The 21,605-nt window shown below is 34.9% G+C and overlaps 1 protein-coding gene across 3 annotated transcripts in view; it reads right to left on the bottom strand.

Moving 5' to 3' along the window:
• Positions 1-21,605, bottom strand: part of MSRB3 (methionine sulfoxide reductase B3) — a 167,778-nt gene that overhangs the window by 48,130 nt on the left and 98,043 nt on the right. The gene's annotated exons all lie outside the window — the stretch shown is intronic.

The following is a 21,605-nucleotide window of genomic DNA, read 5'->3' as shown; positions in this document are numbered from 1 at the left end:
TATTTCCCCCAAAGTCCCCTAGGCAACCACTAATCCATTTTCTGCCTCTACAAATTTAACTATTCTGGACATTTCATATTAACATAATCATGTAATATGTCCTCCTTCATTACTGACTTTTTTCACAAAAGACTTTTTTTCCAAGGCTCATCATGTTCTACAACATGCATCAGTACTGCATTTGTTTTTACGGCTGAGTAATATTCCACTAAATGGATTTACCACATTTTATTTATCCATTCATTAATTGATAGACATTTGAATTGTCACATCTTTTTTTTTTTTTTTATGGCCACACCCAGGGCATATGGAAATTCCCAGGCTAGGGGTAGAATTGGAGCTGCAGCTGCCAGCCTACGCAGCCACAGCAATGCCAGAGCTGAGCCTGCACCCTACACAACAGCTCATGGCAATGCCATATCCTTAACCCACTGAGAAAGGCCAGGGATCAAATCCGTGTCCTCCTGGATACTAGTCGGGTTAGTTACTGCTAAGCCACATCGGTAACTCCTGAATTGTTTCCATCTTTTGGCTATTATGAACAATGCTGCTCTGAACATTTGTGTACAAGTTTTCATGTGGACCTATGTTTTCAATTCTCTTGGTTATATCCTAGGCGTGGAATATGCCAGAAGGATCATATGTTAACTCTATTTAACATTTGAAGAACTGCCAAACTGTTTGGCTGTATCATTTATACTTCCTCCAGTAATGCACGAGGGTTTCAATTTTTATGCATCCTTGCCAACATTTGTTATTGTCTGTCTTTTTTAATATAACCATCCTATTGGGTGAGAAGTGGTGTCTCACCGGGGTTTCCACTTGCATTTTCCAAATGGCTAATGTTTTGAATTTTTTCAAAAGCGCATATTGGCTATTTGTGTATCTTTCTTGGAATAATGTCTATTCATATCCTTTGCCCTTATTTTTAACTCTGGTCTATGAATAAGGTTTATTTTTCCCAACTCATGAAAATCAAACTAAGTTCTTGAAGTTTCGTTTAAATCTAAATTATTTTGTAAGGAATAAATGTATGCAAAGAGCTAAAAGAAATTCTTTTTGAAATATATTTTCTATATCATCCTTTAAAAAAATGATTTAATAGACCAATAAATTCAATAACACCTTAAATGATTAATAGTAAGCAATTCCTCAGCAATCTCTATTTATAGCAACAGACAAATCTTTTTTTTTTTTTTTTTTTTTTGTCTTTTTAGGGCTGTACTTGTGGCATATGAAGTCCAAGGCTAGGGGTCAAATTGGAGCTGTAGATGCTAGCCTACACCACAGCCACAGAATGCCAGATCCTCAACCCACTGAAAGAGACCAGGGATCAAACCTGTGTTCTCATGGATACTAGTTGGGTTCATTACCACTGAGCCACAATGGGAACTCAACAAATCTATTTTTTTGACAAATAAAATTGTATTTACTTAAAGAGTACATTCTAATGATTTATCACACATATACTTTGTGACGCGATTACCATAATCAGGTTAATTAACACATCCATCACCTCTTAGAGTTAACCTTGTCTTCTTTGTGGTGAGAATACTTAAGGTCTACTCTCTTAGCACATTTCAAGCACAAACAGTATTATTAACCATGGCTACACCACATCATACATGAGATCCCCAGAGCTTATTCACCTTATAAGTGAAGGCTTGAACTCTTCGACCAGCACCTCCCCATCTTCCACACTTCCTAGCCCTTGGTAATCAGCATTCTACTTTCTGTTTCTAGGAGTTAGACTTCAGATTATATACATAAATGAGATCATACAGCATTTGTTTTTCTGTCTGGCTAATTTCACTTAGGATAATGTTCACCCATGTTATTGCAAGTTTCATGATTTCCTTCTTTCTTATGGATTAATAATATTCCATTATACACAAACACACACACACACACATAAATACCACATCTTCCTTATCTATGCATCCATCAGCACTTAGGTTGTTTCCATATCCTGGCTATTGTGAATAATGCTGCAATGAACATGAGAGTGCAAATATCACATTTCCTTCAGATACACAGCCAAAAGTGTGATTGCTGGATCATATAGCAGTTCTATATTTAATTTTTTAAAAAATCTCCATACTGTTTTCCATAGCAGCTATACTATTTACATTCCTATCAACAGTACACCAGCATTCCCTTTTTTCCACATCCTCATTAACACTTGCTGTCTCTTGTCTTTTTGATAAAAGCCATTCTAACAGATGTAAGTCAGTATCTCAGTGTGGTTTTGATTTACATTTCCTTGATGATTAGTGATGATGAGTGTCTTTTCATGTATTTTTTTGTCCATTTGCATGTATTCTGTAGAAAAATGTCTATTTAAGTTCTTTGCCCACTTTTAATCAGATTGTTTGGTTTTTGGCCAAGTTGTCTGAATTCCTTACATATTTTGGATGTTAACCCCTCATCAGACATACGGTTTGCAAATATTTTCTCCAGTTCTGTAGGTTGCCTTTTAATTTTCCTGATTGTTTCTTTTGCTGAACAGAAGCTTTTTTAGTTTGGTGTATCCCCACTTGTTTATTTTTTGCTGTTGTTGCTTGTGCTTCAGTGTCATGTCCAAAAATTGCTGCCAAGAACCATGCCAAGGAGCTTTTTCCCTATGTTTTCTTCTAGTAGTTTTATAGTTTCAGGTCTTACCTTTAAATCTTTAATTCATTTCAAGTTAATTTTTGTGAGTGGTATTAAGATGAGAGTCCAATTTCATCATTTTTCATGTGAATATCCAGTTTTCCCAACACCATGTTGATTACTACAGCTTTGTAATATAATTTGAGAGCAGAAAGTGTGATGCCTCCTGTATATTCTTCTTTCACAGGATTGCTTTTGCAATTTGGAGTCTTCTGTGGTTCCATACAAATTTTAGAGTTAATTAGTCTAGGATGGGCCCAGACACACATGTTCTTTAAAAGTTCTTCAGAAAATTCATGTGTGGCTAGGATTGAGAAAAACTGCTCTAATGGAAATTGAACCTGATAACCAAAACTTAAAGTGGATGTAAATAACTTTAGGTATAAGTAACCAGATTACTTACCATCCACCCATTTGCCCATTCCCCCCAACCCCTCCCCTCTAGTAACCACCAAACAATTCTTTGTATATATGAGCTTTGTTTTGTTTTTCAGATTCCACACATAAGTGAAATCATACAGTATTTGCTTTTGTCTGACTTATCTCACTTTACATAATACTCTCCAGATCCATCCATGTTGTTGCAAATGGCAAGATTTCTTACTTTTTTATGGCTGGATAATGTTCCATTGTGTGGAATATTCCATGTGTATATACAGCACATCTTCTTTATCCATTCATCCACAGATGGACATTTAGATTTTCTCCATGTAATTAGCTGTTGTAAATAATGCTGCAACAAACATGATGATGCATAAATCTTTTGAATTATTATTTTCATATTCTTTAGATAAATACCCAGAAGTGGAATAGCTGGATCATGTAGTAGTTCTATTTTTAACTTTTGAGGAACCTCCATGGTGTTTTCCATAGTGGCTGTACCACTTTATGTTCCCACCCACCGTGTAGGAAGGATCCCTTTTTTTCACATCCTCTCCAACACTTGTTAGTTCTTGTCTTTTTGATAATAGCCATTCTAACAGTATGAGGTGATATTACAGTGTGGTTTTGATTTGCATTTCTCTGATAAGTAGTGATGTTAAACATCTTTTCATGTCTCTGTTGACCATCTGTATAATTTCCTTGAAAAAAATGTCTGTTTAGATCCTCTGCCCATTTTTTAATCAGATTGCTTATTTTTTTCGCTACTGAGTTAATTGAGTTATTTATATAGTTTGGATATTAACCCTTTACTTGATATAATGATTTGCAAATGTTTTCTTCTGTTCAGTGGGTTGTATTTTCATTTTGTTGATGATTTCCTTTGCTGTGCAGAAGCTTTTCTGTAATGTAGTCCCACAGGCTTATTTTTGCTTTTGTTGCCTTTGCTTTTGGAGTCAGATCCAAAAACTCAATGCCAAGACCAAAGTCAAGGAGCTTACTGCCTATGTTTTCATCTAGGGGCTTTATGGTTTTAAGCCTAAGAAAGACTACTTTTGAAGTCTTCAATTATCCTCTTCTTTCCTCTGTCTGTAGATTCCTGGGATATTCTCCCAAATCCTTTTAGCACTTGGCTCAAATTTTCTCCCTCTAATCCAACTTTTCATGGTCCTATATAACTTCTATGATCATGCTGATAACTCTTCCAGTACCCTGGCTTCATGCTTCCTCCAGCTCCACCACTCCAGAGGCATTCATTTTCATTTCTCTGTTGTTACCCACTGGCTTGGACAAACTTTGTATGTAATCATCTAATCATCTTGTCATCTAATCATCTATAAAAACTGCTCGAAACTCCTGTAGGAGCTTACTGCTGAGGGAATCCTTTTTGAAAAACAAAACACCATAAAATAGAGGAATGGGAAATTGATTCTTTGCATCCCAACCTGAAATTCTGAATAAAATTTTCACTGAAACTTATGAATTCCCAAGTACATGATAGTTTAAACATGTTTGGTGACCTGGCCTTTAAATCTAAATTTTCTATTATGCTCACGCTATATAAAATGCATTTTACACTCAAAACAACCAAGCTACAAACTATTGACAAACTATTCATCTCTTTGAAAACATTCTATATATCATATTCTGACCAGTGTTTGATATGACAGTATCACTTATGTGAATATGAATTATAAGGCCAGTTTAATAAAAATTACTTTATTTAACTAACAGCTGCTTCTAACCCCTAAATAGGAATATTCTACCATCACTAATCACATTTTCTGGGGAAGGAGCCAACTCATCCTTATTTCCAACTAAACAATATTTTGGCTATCAATATTAACATTCAGGAAAATTACAAGGGGACAACTTATCCAGCACTGATGGTGCACCTGCCACCTATGAGCTTGAGATGAGTTGGTTCCTTTGTTTCTAGCTGTCTCTCTTTCTTCTCCTTTAATGTTCCCACACATCTTTCATTGGTGAGTTCCTCTCTTCTCTCCTCTAACATTCTATATAGGTCACCACATTGGATGTCCAAACATTTGATGAAAAAAGTATGTTCCTCCTACTTTTCACAATGTACTCCAATGACTCAGCAATAACTGGGACACACTGAAAGCTTATGGATGTATAAACACTTTTACAAAAATCTCTATTCTTTGGTCAGAGGCAGAATATATATTAATATTAACCTTTCCATTTCTCTGATTATCATGCAATACATGTTCCTGTAAATTAAACTAGAATTTTATAATAAAGTATAGGAAGATAATAAAATCACCTGTAATCTTATCACTCTGAAGTAACTACCATTACCATTTTGGTGAACTTATTTTTGAACTGCTTTTCATGTAGATAGAATGTGGTAACCTGCCTCTATTATTGCATATTTAGGCTGTTTTTCTTTTTGCTACTATAAATAATGCTTCATGAACATTCTTTTATATTAGTTCCTAAATACTTTCTTTATAAAGTCTCCTAAAGTGGAATTATAAGATTAATAAATTACCAAATTGCCTATACAGAAAGAGTCTATCAATTTACATTCCCCTTAGTAATATTTGAGAGTAAACATCTCCCCATACAGTTGAAGCTCTAATTTTTTGGTAAGCATTTTTGTAGTTGATATGATTTGCATTTTATCAAATAATTAACAGTAAGGTTGAAATTTTGCAAATGCTGATTGGTCTTTAATAAGTATTCCCTTCTCCTTTGTCCTTTTTTATTTCTCCTTTGAATAGGAGAGATTAGAAACAGTTAGTGTAGTGTACTGAAAACCTTGATTCCAATAGAAAGAACAGATACAGAGTGTTAGAAGAGAACAAATGTGTGGCTGAACCACACTGACTCCATTTTGTCAGCTCCATCTTAGGCTTACAGTCCTACCCCTCCCCTTTCTGCATGACTGAGCTTTAGCCTTACTCACAGGGAACACACCCAGGCCTGCTAAGTTCCCTCCCAAGGTTTACTCTTGCCTTCATCTGATAGGAAACCTGGAAGAGTACCTTTTCCTGAAGCAGATGGTTAATGGTTATGAGACACCCAAGGGGAGGAAAAATACTCCTGTTCCCATTGGTTTGGATGTGCTTCTTCCTAGTAGTCAGATTCCACTTTGGCTCCTTTAATCTCCCCTGTATCCCTTTCAACAGTGCAGAGTGCAGCTGTGAATGCCTCTGGATGGTTGTCCGCCTGATCCTGCCTATATAAAATTTACCCACAATAAACTTCAAAATTGAACTTTATGGAGTTGCCTGCTTCATTTTTCAGTCTAAAAGTTCCTTCTCAGTTCAGAAGATATCATTCAATATCTCTGCCTCCAGATTGAGTTTTGATTTTTTTTTTTTTAAGTGGGATGATTTGAGCTCATCTTCAGGCTGTAAAGAAGTAAACAGAATCAAAGAACTTCAGAATTCAAGAATTAGAGTAAATAAGTGATGGAATAACATTCTAGGGAAGCAGAGTTGTTGGGATTACTAGGAGAAAGAACATCTCTTCTTTCAATTATATAGGAAAGGAGGTGAGTGTAGGTAGAGATATTTGTAGTTAAAGGAGGGAAAATTTGAAAGAACTCAAGCTTCGTAGCCTCAAATTTCTCTATGAAAAATGGGTAGTAGAAAAGGGAATTTGAAGAAAGTGATAAAGACGTAGAAGGACTGCAGAACAGTGCCAAGAGCTGATATGAAATGAAAGGCCATAACTCTCTGGCAGAAACTGCCCAATAATTATACTCTTTCCTTTAAGAGGGCCATGCATTCTGGGCGAAGGAGCTATTCAACATAAGGAAACCAAATCCAGAACCCAGAGGGTAGTGGCAAAAATGACAAAATGGTCAACAGAGGATCTAGGATGGACAGAGAAGAAAGTAAACCAATGAGGGGCATAATAGACTGGGAAGAAAAGGAAGGTACCAGAACACTGAGGTTGAAGAAGTCCAGATGTTGGCTGGACTGTCCACATGGTCCCCGAAATGGCCTATGAGGATGGCAAGAATTAGAGTGGGAGACTAAAATCCTCACTAAATGAAGGGCACTACCAAGGGACTGACAGATCACAGCAATAATGATAGGCAATATATGGTTGTGTGAGATGGCAAACTTCAAAAGAAGAGTTCTTAACATGAGAAAGGAAAACTGGGGTTTTGAAGGAGGTAATCAAAAATTGTTACTGACACTGCCTCTAGGTGTGGAGAGAAAATTGCAGTTGCAGGAAGGACCTTGTGACAGAGATGCATCTCAAAGCAAGAAAATGAAGAAAATATTTTGTGAAAAGATTTGAGGGTAAAAAAGAATGTATTGACAAAGAGATGAGAGTTCCAAAGAGCAAAGTAAAAATGGCTGCAAGGCTAGCAAGAAAAAAGCATGAATAAGAGGCAACAGAAGAATACGGAGGTGAGAAAGAGGAGCACCATGGGATGGTTAAGCACAGTTTGAGAGTGAGACTTCTGCAAAGCACATTGTGCTGGAGATGCAACATAACACCTATCAATTTTCCCATAACAAGAAAAACATTCAAACAGACATGGCATTAGATGGGTCATTAACATCACTATTTACTGGGAGGAAGAAATCAACCCTTAAGAGAACATGAATTAACACCCAGGGTAGAAGAATAGAGGGCCGTAAAACTTGCGCCAGTGCTCTCTTATTTTCTGCCCACAATATTCAAACAAAAACGCATTTTTCTTTTTTAAAAGAAAAGTACCTGTATAAAAGGTTACTCAATTCAGTTGAATTATGCAGGTGGCTGTAAATAAATTAATCTGATTTCAAGAGCTGTTATAACACTGAAACATAGGACCATCTCATCGCATGGTATGATCTGGGCAGTATAAATGGTGGAAGAGTCACATGGAAGCTAAACTCTACCTCATGCTCCCTCACATCGGAGGCTGTGTACTCACCTTCAGCCGGAGAAGTCATTCAGCTGTGTGTGTGTGCGTGTGTGTGTGTGGCGGGAGGTGGGGGTGGTGGTGGCTTTTTCTAATTCATCGACCTAAGGACAGCACCATTTTCCAATGGACATGAAGGTATTGTACAAAATAGCTCAGGCCCCTCCTAATCGTACAAATACTCCAGGGGAATGTATTATCAAAGTCTTAAAAAATAAAAATTAGTATAACATTAAATATGTGAACTAATGTTTTCTGAATTTTTTCAACAAGAGTGAAAGATAAGGTTTTCTTAAAAACATAAAATAAATCCTATTATCGGTCTACTTCCTTAGTCTGAGTTACTAAAATTAATGATTCCATTTACAACTCAGTCACATAAAAAAATACTTCCATCATATTTTTATAATATTGGGTGTGGACAACAATTTTCTTAACATAATCATGAAGTAAATATTATAAAAGAAAAGACTGACATATGCTACTAATGAAAAATTTTAAATTTCTGTAGAGAAAAAAAATCTTAAACATTAAGCAATCAATTGGGAAAATATTTAATGCATTATCCTTTTTTATTTTATTTTATTTATTTATTTTATGCTGCACCTGCGGCATATGGAAGTTCCCAGGCCAGGCCACAGCCACTGTAGAAGCAACACCGAGTAGTTATGTTGTGAGCCACATGGGAAGTCCCATTATCCTTTTTTAAATCAGCAGCATCACTAATATGTACCAAACACTTGATAAGTGCTTTAACTGTATATTTTATTTAGTACTCATAACATTGAGGTAGGTATTATAATTTCAAGTATTCTTGTTCTACAAATGAAGAAACTAGGCTCAGAAAGATTACATTACTTGCCCCAAAATATACAATGCTTACAAGACAGAGCCAGGGCCCAAATGATGGTCTGTCTGCCTCAAGTCTGGCTCTTACTTCCAGTCTTTGAGACACATACACACACACACACACACACACACACACACACACAATTTACAAGAGAATAAGTAAAAAATATGTATAATTATGTATAATTATAAATAAAAAATAATACATAAGAAATAAAATTCACTCTCTCTAGTCATTAAAAATGCAAATTAAAACAATTAGATCCTACTTTTTACCTAACAGATTGGTAAATGGGAGGACAGTAATACTCAGAGTTGATCACTGTATTCAGAAAAAGTAATGCTTTTAACACAACTGGTGAGTACAAATTGGTACATTTTTTTCTGGAAGCCTATTTCGCAGTAAAACTCAGAAGTCTTTAAAATGGGCAGACTGTTTGCCCTTTATTTTCATTCATTTTATTTTGGCTTATTCACATGGCCCAATTTTCCCCTTATTTCCCTTTGTTCATTGCCCTTCATTTTCAAGCTATATTCTTTGTTGGGTCAAACTAACTCCCTGAATGCTTTTAAAATGAGATACTGATGTTGTACTATAATCCTGTCATCCATTAACTCTACAATAGACTTATATAAATAAACCCAAAAGTTGAAATAATGAGATAAGACTGAAAAATATCAGAAAATATAGTCTATATTAAAGGCACATATATCTGCATAACAGATAAGTCAGTTTCCTTTACTTACAACAAAACTGACATGAAAGGTCTTTGCCACATTAATCTTTGTGAACTAAAAAAAAAAAACCAAGTGAAATCCTCTCATCCCTTGAATTACTCTAATTTAGCTAAGTATCCAAAAATGGATAATGACATTTAAAAAGTGGTGCACTCCACTTTTGCACTCCAATTTGATCAAAGATGAAAATAATATATCTTTAAAATTTACTTTTCATATGTTTAATTTAAAAATATTTTAAAGCAAAACTCAAGAATTATAAAGGCCAAATTTAAGCTGTAATATTAAAAATGCATATATTAATACATGTTTACCATGTATGGTATTTAATATATTCCTGCCCAATACTGGGGAGTATTTTTGCATAAAAAGGATGCTTAATAGTATTTGTTGAAGTGCATATTTTTAACTCTATGACAACTAAAAAAGTGCTTTTTTTCTGCAAGAAGAAATTCTTAGCAAATGAGTAATAAACTAAATTCAAATCACACCTGTAAAAATGTTGGGCATATAAAAGAAAAATTAAAAGCCCACCCGTAAGGAACACATATGCAAAGATCTTAGAATTCCATAAGTTCTCTTCACCAACATCCACACTTGAAAAAACACACAACGCGTCCTCTGCCTTGAATCCTTTTTGATAACAGGAGAAGTGAGAATAAATAATCTCTATATAAATTAACTCACATAATTTGCTGTCTAGAACCTTTTCTGACAAAAATGCCAAAAAAAGCACTATAGCAAAATGAAAAATAGAGCTAAGAAAGAACAGGACACAAGTAGCAGTGATGAGTAAGCAGGTAAAATTAAATAGTTAATTCTAAATAGCAATTGATAATATAGTTGTAACACTTAATAGAATTCTTCAGAAATGATTTTTAAGAAAGCAGAAGCATAACGAAAAGTATTATAAATATTCCAGATTGGAGGCAGCCTAAGGGCACAGGGGTCAGAGACAAATTAAAAGTACTAGAGATCTTACATTGGGAGAAGCGGAATGAGATTATAGAATTTAATTAATTCCCAACATTCACAAAAAATTCCAAGGTCAAATATGTCTCAAAATTAACTGGTAGGCAGATAAATAGAAACAATGTGTTTAACTTATAACTACAAGTTTTTTTTAAAAGAGTAAAAATTTAATCAATCCAATCAAAGGAAAGAAAAGGACAAGGACAATAAGCATAATAAAAAGAAAACAAGATGTGTCAGGCACAATACCAAATATATCAGTTTTCATAATAAATTTAATTAACTGAATGTAGGCAAGTAACAATTGATTCATTTGGCATTATCTTAGTAAATATTTATTTAGTCATCACTCCTCTTGTAATTATGTTTAGGGCTGAAGATAAATATAATAGAGGAATTAAACAGTTAAACTCTTTAACTTCCAAAGAGTTCATAGGACAGGAAGTTAAAGTTATTTTATTCTATTTTTGTAGAGTTCCAAATTAGAAATAATTTAAAAATTAACATATTCCTTTTCCTATATGGAATTATAAATTCATATACATGGTTTTTCAGAGAACTGTGCTACTACATATGATTAAAAACTAATTTCAGCTTTCTGTCAGAAATCAATGCATGTTTTCATAAAAATGGTGTGCCAATAGTGTTAGAAATTAAGAAGCACAGAAACAGTGTAAGGGTGGGATGATTCCCTTAAGGAGACACAATCAGGAAAATTTATCCAATTTTTAAAGGGATTTAATACCATATCATATAATTTGCAAAATATTTTTACTTTGGTCTTATCCTCCTTCTCCTTCTCCTACCAAAGAAAACTTCTATCATTATACTTTCAAAAGACAGACTGATGTGTTTGTTTAAGATGAATGGTATCTTTAGACAAAACAGACTTTTTTCCATTTGCCATTTTATGTAGTATTTACACATAACCTCAGTGAAGAAGAAAAATGAGGGATTAAAAAGACTTCCTCTAGGTAAATATGACAGAGGCTGAATACACATCATTATCTCTGGGTAAAAAAAGACAGAACAACTAGAATCAATGGGCAAACCTCCAAAATTAACAGTTGCCACATATTTATACTCATAGAAAGCATTTATAGTTAAACTCTCTAAAAAACTAATTTCTAAATAATGAGGAACTGCCTATTTGTAAAGGTAAATTTAAAAATTGCATACTGACTGAAGCGCTACCCTGTCTAACCAAAAATAATAATCTTAGCTTTTCTATGCTCAACCTAACCTAACAAATATTAACACTTTAATTAATGTATTCAAGAATAGCACAAAAGCTATATTTCAGTTAAAATTTGTTTTTAATTTATACTGTTTGGGCTAAAAAGCAGGCACAATTTGATAAGGTAAAACACAACTTCCAGTAGATTATGAATGATATATTTTTCCTGTAATATTTTACTAGTTATAAATTTTAGAGTAGAATTCTTAAGATAGTGGTCATTAAAAACAGAATGTGAAAATATTTTAATCTTCTTTAGTCATTAGTCATGTCATTTTTACCAGATTGCCCTGCTATGTTATTTGAAACAGATTAAAACATTTTCTAAACCATAGCTTTCCTGTTTCTGATCATTCCCTATACAACCAAGCCATTGACTCTTGGTGAGGAATGCAGATAACAGATGAAAATAGAAGCTTTCATCTTTTTGTTACGTAGATTCATGACTTGTGTGGTGACACATCATATATATCAAAATTCATAGGAACTGAAAAAATATCTTCTTAAAAATCATATCAAAAGAGAAAGATCATGAAATCTAGCAGTAAGAAGAATAAAGTAGAAAAGTAAGTTCCTACCAATGATTTTACAAACGTAAGATATGATGTCTTTTAGATTATTAATGGACAAATTTGAGGTGTTCTGAAAGAATACAAAAGATTACCTTTTTAATAAACAGGTTACAAGATAGACATGAGAATTAGTCTAATTACTTTCCAAACTGGGGAATTTCTAAAAGGCAATTAAAAAATAATTGCTAAGACATGACATACTTTGGATTTCTATAAAACAAATTATTTTGAAAAACCATAAAAATATTTTCTTAAAAACAGTTACAAAATAGAGATTAGAATTAACCATGTATAAAACTATAATTAAGCTGTCTTTAAACATTTCCCCCAAATCTATATATAGTCATGGTTATTAAGTAATAAAGTTGGTTATTAGTCAGCTGCATATCTTTAAATTTAAAATAATCCTACTAACAAAGCATCTTTGTTCATTTATATAATTTCCTACTTTAGGAAAACATTCATTTATCATTACTTTACTATCACCCATACCACCAAGAAGTTTACAAATTTTAAATACTGTGAACAGTAACTAGCTGTTGAATCAACAGTTAAGTCAACTACATAATTAAACTGACACAGGATCTGCAATTATTTTTTCCTTAGGTATATGTAGGCACACAAGCACAAAATAATCAACAGCCTTCTTCCTTCTTCCCTCAGCCTTCTTAACTACAAAATAAATAGAACAGGTAACAGAGAGAGGGGACTATCTTCCCTGCTTATCACAATCATGTAAGAATACTCTAATAGCAGTATATTTCTACACCCAAAGTTATTTCTGTTGGATACTAAATTATTTTAAAATAATTAACAAATAGATTGATTAAGGCAATGTACAAAGCTTTCTTTACCTGAGTGTGTGTAATCAACAAACAATTGTGGAATGTTGATGAAACGGTATTCATTTAACATTAAAATTTCCCTTTGCATTCATTCATTCATAAAAATTTATATCGCTTTTTCAGTTATACATATACACATGGCCTTTCCCATATAGGTTATCACAGAATAGAGTAGGTTTCCCTGTGCTATACAGCAGGTCCCTGCTGACCATCCATTCCATATACAACAATGTGCATATGCCGATCCTAAAGCCCCAGTCCATCCCTCCCACCCATTTGTCCCGTTTGGTAACCTCAAGTATGTTTTCAAAGTTTGTGAGTGGGTTTCTGTTTCATAAGTTTAAAAACTTATATCATTTTTTTTCCTCTCTGGGTCTGCTTTTATTTTTATTTTTTTATCATTTTAACAAAACATAATAATGTGTAGTTCTATGAAGCTACTTCCATATCTGACATAATGTGTAGTTCTATTAAGCTGCTTCCATATCTGACATGACTGCCTTCCATATTTGCCAGTTTATAAAATGCTCGGGTTACGTAGAATACATACCAGTTTAATAAAGAAAACTTTGGGGAACAAAACTATCTTTCATCATGAATGAATTTAACATGATCATAAAACTAGGTTTGGGGAGAATTTTTAGTTCTGGTATATATTAACACATACACTTGAAACTAATGGCAATTTTAAGTAACAGGCACTATTCTTCTAGAATCCTAAAAAAATAATAAAATCTATATATCCAGAAAAATAAGACCAAAAATTTTGAGGCCAAAAAAGGAAATAGAAAGTCATTGTCACTGTAGATTATTTTAACATCAATCCCCCAGTTCTGGCAAGTTGATTTACTTACTGTTCCTCAAATATATTTTGCACCTTTGCCTCTGTGCCCAACTTCAACTGACTCTCTATTTAACATGATCTCCCTCTTTCTACCCTTAAAGATCCAAATTCTACCTCAAACAAGGAACCTTCCTTATCAACCACCAGAGCCTAAAATAATCCCCCCTATTCTAAACTCTCCTAGGACTCTATTACTGGAACCAGTCATACTGTCCTGCACCCAGAGATATCTTAGTATGCGTGTGTATACATCTCATCTCTCCAATTACATTATAAGCTCCATAAGGGCAGGAAGTGTGTCATACTCATATATCCTCCACCATGTCTCAAATAAAGTGCTCTACATGCACATGTGATTTGACAGAATCAGAATAAAAATGTCTACCTACTGGCTCAATGCATTAATAACAGTATTCTGGGCCTGGGAATGTTGGACACAGAGACGACCGAGCAAACACAACTGCATGAACGGTAGCCAGAACTGGACCAAAATATGCTTATACTATTCAGCAGTGACTCCTGGTACTTACAAATAACATGAATAAATCTCAAAAACACTATAGGGAGCCAAAGATATCACTCACAAGAGAGTACAAAATGTATGCTTCTATTTGATATGATATAAACTTCAAGAACAGATTGGTATAATCAATGATGACAAGTCAGAATGGCAGTTGTCTCTAGGGGGTGGGATTGATGGAAGGAAAATACATACAAGGGGACCTTCTAGGGTGATGGAAATATTCTCTGTCTTGATCTAGATATTGGCCTTGGTCTATATGTTAATTTTAGCATGGTAAAAGAGATATATTAAGTCATTCAAGTGTTAATATATGCTCCTATACCTAAGAAACACTTAAATTATAAAATTTAAGATCTAAAGTTGCTATACATGGTCTCCTGCTCCAAGAACTTGGAAACAAAATCTTAAATAACAGATTTGTAGTATGTCTTCCAGGTCCAATGGCAAAACTATTTTTTATACGGATGGATGGGCAGATGGATGGAGGAAGCTGAAGTCAATGAATGTTAAGTTATATAAGGTCTCAATGGCCAGGACCATCCCTATTTTGTCATAGACAATTGATGATAACTTTAACTCATGAAGCTAAACATTCAATTTGTCTGCTTCTCTTTGCTCTTATTCTGTGCTCAACAGAGCAACTTTCTGGATATGATCTGACTCCCCATGCCTTTAGGGTGATAAAATTTCAGTCCCAGCACAGATGATTTATCTTGGCAAATTGATAAAGTGCATTCTCATGGTGCATGGTGATTTCGAGAGTCAAAAGCTTGACCACTTATAGAGAAAGAAGATGCTGATCATACACATGTAAGTATTCTGAAACCTGTGGAAATTACACTTCTCATTGTGAACAAACACACTGGCATTCTAGCTTCATCCATCAGTCTTTTGGATTTGTCAACATGAGTCCATCCTTGAGAGATACTGAAACATGGAGGTTTCTGAGCCTGAAAGTTCAAGACCAGATACTAGAACACAGAAAATTCACCAAGGCAATTGATACTATCTTTTCAGGCCTCTTGGGAAACTGCCAGCAGTATTTTCAATGGCCCACTAATGGCCACATTGTAATCATATATAAATCGGTATTACACTTTGTATTTTTAAGGTGTTTATAACATTATTATTTTTAATTTGAGAAAATTTTAAATTTTATAATTTATAGTGTATCATAGTTACGAAATAGAGTAATCATACAAAAATAAAAAGCTAGGAGTTCCTGTCGTGGCTCAGTGGTTAACGAATCCGACTAGGAATGATGAGGTTGCAGGTTCGTTCTCTGGCCTTGCTCAGTGGGTTAAGGATCTGGTGTTGCTGTGAGCTGTGGTGTAGGTCACAGATGTGGCTCAGATCCTGCATTGCTATAGCTCTGGCGTAGGCTGGCAGCTACAGCTCCGATTCGACCCCTAGCCTGGGAACTCCATATGCCACAGGTGCAGGCCTAAAAAAAGACAAAAGTAAATAAATAAATAAATAATAAAAATAAAAAGCTAATAATAAAAAACTAAAAATAAAAGTTGCTCATTAAAATAACTATCTCATGATGTAATAAAAAGAAAAGTCTTTGCAACCTGGAGATCTGAAGTCCCATCCTAGGCTGGCCATTTACTGCCTTAAGCAAGTCACTTAATCTTTCCCTATCTCAGTTCCTACACTGGTAAAAATATCCCTGTGTATCTTACGGAGATTTTTGTGAGTTTCAAACTTGATAAGATTAATTAAAACACTTTTTATATGGTAAAGCATTACACAAATATTTTCATGATCACATATCTATTAATGTCACAACATAAGTTAGGTTACAAAATAATTCAATTATAAAGAAGGAACTGGATCCACTTAAAAATATAATCACCCTAACTCTATTTTTACTAAATAATTGATCTGAGTACACAATGTTCTAATGTGATAGATTCCATTTTTGGCCCCTATCTTCCCCTTTCTATCTCCACATCCTTTACCATGTGATTCAGCAGTTCTGCCCACTTGAGCTAAGAGAGAATACTTACACCTGTACGACAAGTGGGAAGGACAGAGCTCTTTCCACTCCTTTATTTTCGGCCCGAACGTGTAACTTGCTTGGCCAACTCAATGCTAGCAGATCGATGCACACAGAGGCTTAAAATATGCTTGTATGGTTGGACTTGCCTGCTTCTCTTTTATCATCAGTGATTTGTGGAGCTGACCTGAACCCAACCTGTGACTACCTTATGCCAACCAACTCCCACCCAACCCATGGACATGCGAGCACAAATAAATTACTGTTGTTTTAAGTAACTGCATTTTAAGATGTCCTTTTATACTTTGTCATTGTGCCAATCACTAACAGATAGGCTCAGCGATCGTATAGAACATAGTATACTATATTTTATATGATCATTTGTTTGAAGGGGCATCTGTAGGTTAGACAATGTGATCCCTAGCCATTAATTTTGTTATTTATCCAACAGTAATCAATGAGTACCAACTTTTGCCAGGGAGTATTCTAGGCACTGGGCTATTCAGGGTATATAATACTAGCTGTCATGATAAACAATGGCAAAACCTCAGCAGCCTAGTACAACAAAAGTTTATTTCTCTACATATAAAAGCCAATGAGGTTGTTCTTGGATGAAGAACTCTTCTGAGTGGATCTCTTTCAGGTATGCCTCAGGACCTGAGACTCCTTCTGTATTGTGATGTCATCATGTTCAACATGTACCTCTGATGTAACCTGAGAGGGGGAAGTGAGATGTGGGAAAGTATATTGGATACTTAATCTGCTTAGACCAGAAATGACACTTACTCCACCGGGAGAATTAGTCTTATGTCACTACACAGATGCAAAGGGGCTAAAATTGTAATCTCTGGCTGAGTAGCCACTTCCCAACAATAACTCTGCACTGTGAAAGGAGAGAACAAATCTTTGGTCGTTAAACTTTTCAACCACAATTGGAGAGCAAAGACTTCAATCTCACTGAATTTTTATTGACTAATTATTTCATATTAGATACCAAAATCATAAAGGTGAATAAGTCATGAATTTTGCCTTTGATAAGCTCACAGACTTGGAGAGAAAGAAGAAATCTACACAATTACGGTAGATAATAAATGCTACAGTAAATGTAAGTACAAGATTCATTGTTTGCACAGAAAAAGGAATGATTATCTTCTGGGAAGATGTTAAGGAAGAATATACGTAATGAGCAGGCAACACTTGAGCCGAGCCTTAAAAGATAAACAGAATCTTGAAGTTCCCATAGTGGTTCAGTGGTAACAAACCCAACTAGAATTCACGAAGATGAGGGTTCAATTGCTTAACCTCGGTGGGTTAAGGATCCAGCATTGCTGTGAGCTGTGGTGTAGGTCACAGACGCAGCTCAGATCTATGTTGCTGTGGCTGTGGCACAGGCCAGCAGCTGCAGTTCCTATTCAACTGCTAGCCTGGGAACTTCCATATGCCGCGGGTATGGCCCTAAAAGGACCCCCCCCCAAAAAAAAAAGATAAACAGAATCTTATCAGACAGATGGAGGAGCAGGGAGGATAAGTGAAGAAAACAAAGGTTTGCATCATATAATGGCTCAGGGCCTCTTTCCTTATGAAGCTGTGGGGTGGTACTGTGGGCAAGAGGGAAGGGGGAAAGCGCTAGTATTCACAAGTGGTAAAACAACCTCTTGCTTCACAGGTAAATTTGGAATAACATAAGTTTCCTCATTAGAGAAGCCTTTGTTTCCACGTGCACCGCTCTGGAATAATGTTCTCTACAAGAAGACAAGTGCAACCCATGACCCAAGAAGGTAGCTAATGCCAGAATATATAGAGTATGTGGGGCCGACAACACAGGGATGGTGATATCTAAAGAGGTGGAATTCAGGTCAAAAAAATGAATGACAAAACTATCGCTCCTCTCAAGATCCTTGTCAGATAAAATAGAGACCAAACAAACAATGATAAAAATAATGAACCAGACTGATCTAGCAAGTATGCATCAAACCCTTTTACGCTGCAGAGAATATAGTTTTCAAGTCACCCCCATAAGAGTTACAAAATTAAATACAAACTATGCCCCCAAATAAAACTTTAACAAGTACTGAACAACAGACTTACTAAAAAGTAGTAAGGCCACATTCTTTGTCCACCAAGCTATGAAACTGAAAATTATCAACAAAAGTACCAAGTAGAAACTTTAGAAATTTAGAAGCACTTTCCTAAATCATCAATGAGTCCAAGAGAAAATCAAAACTACAACTACTTAAAATTCAGTATTAAAAAAATCTCTGGGATTCAGCCCATTAGTGAAGGAAATTTATAGTTTTGAATGCTTTAACTATAAATAAGAAGGAAAGAAAATACAAACTTTAAGTATATGACATAATGGCATACATGAACTCCAAGAAAGTCAACTGAAAAGTATTAGAAGTAAGGAGAGACTTCATTCAGATGTATCTGATCTAGCACCTCAGCACTATGCCACCATGCCTTGCTGCTTCCTGGTCTTTAATTCTGTTTACAAAAGGGGATGAAGGGCTATGTCCCCTCTGCTTCCTTCTACACAATCCCTTAAGATTGTTATAGAGAAGGCTGCCTGATTTTCCAGGCCAACCTTGAATAGGATCCAGTAAAAGAATGAATTAAAAAAATAAATAAAAGTAAAGAGAACAGTATCCACAAACATTTGTCATTGTTCTCTTCTAAGTTAATCTCTCTTAATGATAATCAAATGTGAAATGTCACTCCTTATTAAAAGCTATAGAAAAACTACACACCAGCCATTAGCGTTATTAGGCCGTTCTCTCTTACAAGTGGTCTCTTAAAAGTGGAAAACAGAGTTACATGGTTTGAATAAAGAAAGGTGAATTTGTCAAAACTTAAAATAGATTAGCTTATATTTAAATTTCAAGAGTTCTTTAACTCATGACCTGCATCTAAATTTAACCTGGTTAGCGTTTCTCAAAGAAATCCATGTGAATTTCTCTAATACACCAACCAGCAGTACAATTCCATGAGAGAAGGAATTGTATCCCCCTGTTCACAGCTACAGCCTCAGCATCTGGCATAGAGTATGCCTAGTAAATATGTTGAGTGAATGAACGGATGAATGGTCAATATTTTTCTTATTAATGAATGATGCCCAAAGACAGATTTCAACATTCTTATAGAGATTTACATTTTATTTCCTGGTTCTGCATTGTTATGAGACCTTCAAAAACAAGAAATTTACAGTAACAAAATTGACTTGTAGCAGCTAAAAAGTATTAGCAACATACCCTCACGTCCATAAGATCTGAAAATGTTTTCCTTATTAATATTTCTTGGGAAAGACTTACTGTGTTAGACAGATTGTCTCATTTGCTAATAAGCTTTTAAAACTGTGGTTCTACTATATTCAAATTCCCTATTTCCCTTTAACTCAGTGACCACCATTAACAGTCCACTCTGTTTTTCACCACCCATATGTTTTTGCCTCAAGCTTTAACTGATTATATTCTTTGATTTCCTTACCCTGGTGTAGATTCCTTTTAAAGTGCAGATCTTAAAAGCGACACTAGCTGCTTTTTGTTCCTTGGAGTTTCTGAGGGTTTTTGTTTTTTTTGTTTTTTTTTTCTTCAGGATAATTATATTCTGTTGTGCCTTTTATTATCGTGTCTTTTAGGATCTCCTAACCTTGTACACTCTTGGGCTTTATTTAATAGAGAGCTCTCTCCTCCACTCTCTACACTAAACCATGCTCATTAGGTTTCTTAATCCTCCATAATTTGCTTTCATGAAATCTTATACCTTTGAGTTGCTGTGTTCTATGAGCCCATTTCCTTAGTATTGCTATTCCAAGCAGCCCAGAATCAACAAGCACTAAACATAAGCTCATTCACTTTCTCAGCCAACATGACTCTACAGAAAAAAAAAAAAAAAAAAAAAAAAAAAAAAAAAAAAAAAAAAAAAAAATCTTTGTTTTGAATGTTTATGGACCATGAAACTATACCATTGAACTTGGTATTTCATTTTCTCACCCAAACATTGCCTGAGAAGGTTGAGACCACAGAATTAGACTCTGGGCAGTCTTTAACATACAGTTTTTAACTTACAAGCTTCATGTTCTTCCTAGTCAGAAAACGATTTTATTTTAACAGAACAGAAATAACAATATCCTGATGTTATATAGTGACTAGTAAATTCCCACTATATCTTTTCCTTATTCCCAGGATTCAGAAGACGGGAAAAACATCTTTTTTCAGTTATTCTGCAAGAGCTCTGTTTTTCCAAATGGATTGTTTTTAAAAGACATGTGCACGTCCTTGAAATCTGACTACACAGCCAACTCTGGTCTTTTGAGCAATTCATTCTTTGCTTTGTCTTCCATTCTACACATGCTGATGGGCATGCATAGAAGGGCCAAGAAAGAACTATTTTTGATTTTTAAGGATTTCGATTAAATTTTTAAAAACAACAACTACAAAACAAAACCCAACCAACCTCAGTAGTGAACTGAAAGAGTTAATGAAGTTTCCAAAGGTGCCTAGCTTATTCAAGCAAAGTTTACACTTCAATCCTGTGCATGTTAACTTGTGATCCTCCCCATCCAGATGATAGAAAGCAAAGCCAGTAAGTTCTTTATTTAATTGGTTTGCATCCACACACTGACCTCCAGGGCTCTGTTTACATAGCCTATCATGCAATATGCTCCACAGTTCTCTGCCTCTTTCAAAAGTATGTTTCTCCTGAGATTTGATATATGACTTTCATGTTTAATCACTACATTAAACTCAATGCTCTACTTCCTCCAGCATCAACTAACTTCCCTTCTTGGGAGGTGGGGAGAAGAGCACAGCTTCTTGCTACTTCTGAACATAAAAGGAAGTCTGTTTTACTCTATTAGTAAATCGACTTCACAGAATCATAGGCAGGCAACATTAATACATCAATCTAGGAAACAGTATTAAAATCACACCCTTAAAACACCTTTAGAAAGAAGGTAGGATGATTGTTCTCAATAGTCAAAGCTGAAAACTAGGTGACTAAGTTATAAACCAACAGAAACTTAACTTGATTAGTCTATAACTCAGTACATAGAGGACACATCTAGATGGCAATTAAAGTTTTCATTAAATTAATCTTGA

This window comes from Sus scrofa, chromosome 5 (genome assembly GCF_000003025.6).
Source record: "Sus scrofa isolate TJ Tabasco breed Duroc chromosome 5, Sscrofa11.1, whole genome shotgun sequence".
NCBI classification, from domain to species: Eukaryota; Metazoa; Chordata; class Mammalia; order Artiodactyla; family Suidae; genus Sus; species Sus scrofa.
Note: the sequence above shows the minus strand (reverse complement) of the source record. Positions and strands in the feature narration are given on the sequence as shown.